Source organism: Palaemon carinicauda, chromosome 4 (assembly GCF_036898095.1).
Source record: "Palaemon carinicauda isolate YSFRI2023 chromosome 4, ASM3689809v2, whole genome shotgun sequence".
In the NCBI taxonomy this organism is placed as follows: Eukaryota; Metazoa; Arthropoda; class Malacostraca; order Decapoda; family Palaemonidae; genus Palaemon; species Palaemon carinicauda.
In genome coordinates, this window is record NC_090728.1 from 4,714,080 (window position 1) to 4,719,079 (window position 5,000).

Sequence of the window (5,000 nt, forward strand, 5' to 3'; positions counted from 1 at the left end):
AATCCACCAAAACATTGCCTATAAATTCTAAACATAGAATAACATCCTCAAGTAGTAATAAATATATATATATATATATATATATATATATATATATATATATATATATATATATATATATATATATATATATATATATATATATATATATATATATATATATATATATATATATATATATATATATATATATATATATATATATATATATATATATGTATATATATATAGATATATATATATATATATATATATATATATATATATATATATATATATATATATATATATATATATATATATATTAGTGATGGGACGAGTACTCGGAACCCAGAATCGAAAATATCGGAACTGTTACTAGTATCAGAAACGGAGAATTTACATTGAATTTCCTATTCTGAAAACGATTTTTTGGAATTCGTATGTTTGCAACTTAACGAGGTGAACAATGCATTGCTATATTATTATCATTACAGTATCATGACAATGAGGTGAAGATATAAATTACTATTATTGTTATTATTTCAACCTGATAATATGGTGAAAAAAATAATGCTCTGCCCTAGACCAGGTCAATACTTAATGAATTTATGAAGTAACATAAATGGATAAAAATCAGAAATAACTATTTCAATAGGTTTGTAACAATATTCATTTTATTTAGAAAAGCCCGATAGGTGATATTAGAAAAACGTAGGTAGTCGATACTGTTAAAAGAACAGGAAAAAATAAAAAATAAATGAGGGTATGTTAGCAATGAGAACTCGGTAAAGACACAGGCCGTGACGTCATAATTCTGAGACCCAGGCCTTCTATATTAAGAGAGCAGTGGAAAAATCCTCACCAAAAATTTTCAATCACCAAGGCCTTTTACTCAGTTAAGCCAAACTGCGACGATACTAATGGCAACCCAAAATTTGTCATCTACTGCGCAGACCACTCACGTGGAGATTAAAGACGTCACACCGTACCATGCTCTGATTTACCAGCCTTTGTTTTCCAGTATCTACAGTTAGTTTACAAGGAATCTGGTGTTATTATTCAGTGTGAAGCTCTTCCGCTTCCCAATTATTTATTTGTTGAGTCCCAATTGCAGAGTGCTTGAATTAATTACTATTGGTTAAAATGCCTCGTTACTGTGCTGTGTATGGGTGTTTTTCTAATAAGATAACAGAAATGAAGGAGTAACTCTTCACAGCTTTCCCAAGCACGTGGAAACTAGAAAGCTGTGGATAAATTCATGTAAAAGGAAGGACCCTTTCAACCCCGATAATGCAATCATGTGTAGTTTACATATTGAACCTGATGCATTTGAAAGAAACCTGAAATATAAATTGCTTGGAGAGTCAATGCCAAAAAACCAACGACGATTAAAGGAAGGATCAATTCCAACATTATCATTACCTCTATCACAAGGTAAGGTTCAAAACTGAAATATATTTTTGGTAAACGATATGAAAACTAACAATATATCGGTATTTTTTTAATAAACACATAAACACTCGATCCAATTTTTAATTTTGAGAAATATATGGCAATGCATTCCTATATCTTTTGTTTTGAAGTGGGTTAGATATTGTAAATGATAAAAGTGAATGCTACTTTTGTTATGTCTATCAGTATCAAAGAAGCAAGTTCCGTATGACTCAAAGATGTCCAGTAATGCCTATGGGTTGGACTTAGAAAATCAGAATAAAATTATCAAATGCATGACACAGACAGTAAAATCAAAGAAGGTAATTGGAAGTAAAAGTCTTTACCCATTCCAAAAAGGAGTGACAATTCCATGCGAATCTTTGCCCAAATTGTTAGAGATGGTAAAAAATAAATTCCATATATCATATATACTGACATACAGACTGAATCAAGATGGACTGGAACATTTCTTTGGTTGCTTACGACAAATGGGAGCCTGTTATCAGCCCCCAACTTCAGTTGCCGTTAAATATCGCATTAGATTTCATCTTTTAGCGAAGGATGATTATCTCCTGGGGTCAAAATGTAATACAGAAACCAAAAGAAAAGTAGATAACTTTACAGCTGGAACCTTTTCTTTTCTTAGTAATGAAACTTCCTCTCAAGATAAAGACGAGGAATCGCTACAACGTCTTTCCGCGATGATATTTTGTTTGCCGGATGAATGTGACGGTGAAGAAAAAGATAATGATATTACAGAAAGTATAGGGGAAGTTATTAACGGACAGCTGGAGGATGCAATAGCGAAAGGGGGTCTAGAGTATTTAGCTAGTTTCATTGCCCATAAGTTTCCTAAATACCCAGATCTTGGGTCATATGTATCAATGGGAGACAATTCATGGACGAGTATAATTAGCAGAGCAGATAATAAACTAGTAAAGCCATCAAAAGAATTTTGTGATCAAATCAAGACTATAGAAAAAATGTTCAAATGTTATCATGGGGGAAAAGGTTTAAAACTTGGTAAAGGAACAGTAAAAAATTTAGCAGCAGAAATTACAAATGTAATGGGATTGCCACTAGATTTAGTTACTTATTTTGTTCGTTGTCGAACATTCTTTAGAATAAGAATATCAAATAGGGAAACAATTTCCACAAGGAAAATTATGAATAAAGTTAAAAGGTTGTAAAGTGTAATAATCAGAATTTTTCCAGTTTAAGTTTATTTGTGCGACCATATTTATAGATTTTTCTAAATGTAGTTTTTTAGTAAATAATTAGTTTAAAATATTTTTTTCATGTATGCATGCACGTTACTTATTTGTATATTTACTGACTGATATAAAGAATTTTAATATTTTATTCTTTCCTGATGTGGGTCTTTATATACCATTTTTTTTTTTTTCAAAACCTTCTCATAAGAGTTATTTTATCATGAAATCCAGTCATCAAAATATCTTGAAATATTATATTTTCTGAAATAGTAATGTTATTCTTAACTGGATAAGAAAGAATTATGAACTTTTGCAAAATAAGTTCTGACTGAAAGGTGTTCTTTCGCCGGCCAGGGGTGCTTACTGACGTCACAAAACTTAACCCCCTTTAACGTTTACCCCTCTAATCCCTACTCACCCCCAATTTACCTGCGCGTGGGTTGACCTGGTACGCTTTAGACCTTGACTAATAGGACCTAGTAACCTTCACCGTACAACATACAGCTGAATAAAGACGATGTTGTCATGCCAACCCAATTTGATCCTGGACAAATCACATCAACAGCTCTAGACATTAGGGATCGTGAAGGTGTTAATGTATCTGAACATGATGCAGTCTTTTTTCTATACCTGGATAAACCCCTTTCACAGAGTTCTAAACCAAGACGATCTGATACATTGTCAAACATGGCCCGCATGCCTTCAAGGATATACTCCTCTGCCAAGTTCTGAAAGACTTCCAAGCACCAGACATAGAAACGCTTGAACTTACCAATGATTATGAGGGTCATGTCCAGCTTAATACATCAGACAAAAGACTCACTACTAAACTTGCCGGATTGGCATGGTTAACTGCCCGTCTAAATCTAAAGGTCAAAGAAATCCAGGTGGCTGGAGTCGTGTACCTCGAAATCAAACCCTACCATTATGGTGTGCGGCTAAAGGCTGATTCACACTGTGTGGTTCGGTTACGCTTTGTCTTCGTACGGCTTTCGCTCGAAAATTATCATTACATAGAAACTAACAGATGTGTTCACACTATACGGTTCAGTCTTCGTTCGTCTTTCGTACGATTTTCGTTCGTACGGCTCGGATACGTTTAAAAGAACCGTATACGTTCAAAAGATATACGTATCCTACCGTGCAGTGTGAACACAGACACGTATCAATTTCGGTCACCTTATGTTTCAGAGAGGACTTGAACATATTAATTTATTTTTACTACTGCCACTAATTGTTGGTTACTTGAGCAAAAATGAATGGCAAGAGGTTGATTGAAATTCAAGACTCTCTCTCTCTCTCTCTCTCTCTCTCTCTCTCTCTCTCTCTCTCTCTCTCTCTCGTTGGTTACTTGAGCAAAAATGAAAGGCAAGAGGTTGATAGAAATTCAAGACCTCTCTCTCTCTCTCTCTCTCTCTCTCTCTCTCTCTCTCTCTCTCTCTCTCTCTCTCTCTCTCGTTGGTTACTTGAGCAAAAATTAATGGCAAGAGGTTGATTGAAATTCAAGATCTCTCTCTCTCTCTCTCTCTCTCTCTCTCTCTCTCTCGTTGGTTACTTGAGCAAAAATTAAAGGCAAGAGGTTGATAGAAATTCAAGATCTCTCTCTCTCTCTCTCTCTCTCTCTCTCTCTCTCTCGTTGGTTACTTGAGCAAAAATGAATGGCAAGAGGTTGATAGAAATTCAAGATCTCTCTCTCTCTCTCTCTCTCTCTCTCTCTCTCTCTCTCTCTCTCTCTCTCTGTATATATATATATATATATATATATATATATATATATATATATATATATATATATATATATATATATATATATATATATATATATATATATATATATATATATATATATATATATATATATATATACATACATTATTTGTGTAATAAAAGGTCGAATGAATAATAATGTTTTAATAAAATGTTTAATGAATAACATTAGTATAATAAAATTTTGAATGTATAACATATTGAGTTCAATAATAATAAATCTGGTGAAATGTCTTTTTCTCGGAGATTGGTATTGGCCTGGAGTAGATTATCTTAAATCTTCTGAATTAAAACATTGAATTGAAATATTGACATTCTAAAGTACTGGTAACACTTTATTTCATCGTTTAGTAATTGTTTACAAAGAATACAGTGTTTTCCTTCCACCTTCCTCTTCTTTTGGCCCTTTCGTCATCTACAAGTAATACTAAAAGTAGAATAAATGCGTTTAATGTAAATAAAATAGGATTTAAAAAATCTATTGAGAAGTAATCACGAGTCGATATTTTAATTTAAAAACCTATTTCGATAAATAGTAGTAAAAATTCCACTCGTAAATCCAGCATATGTGAAATAAAGAAAAAATATTCGTGTAAATATGAT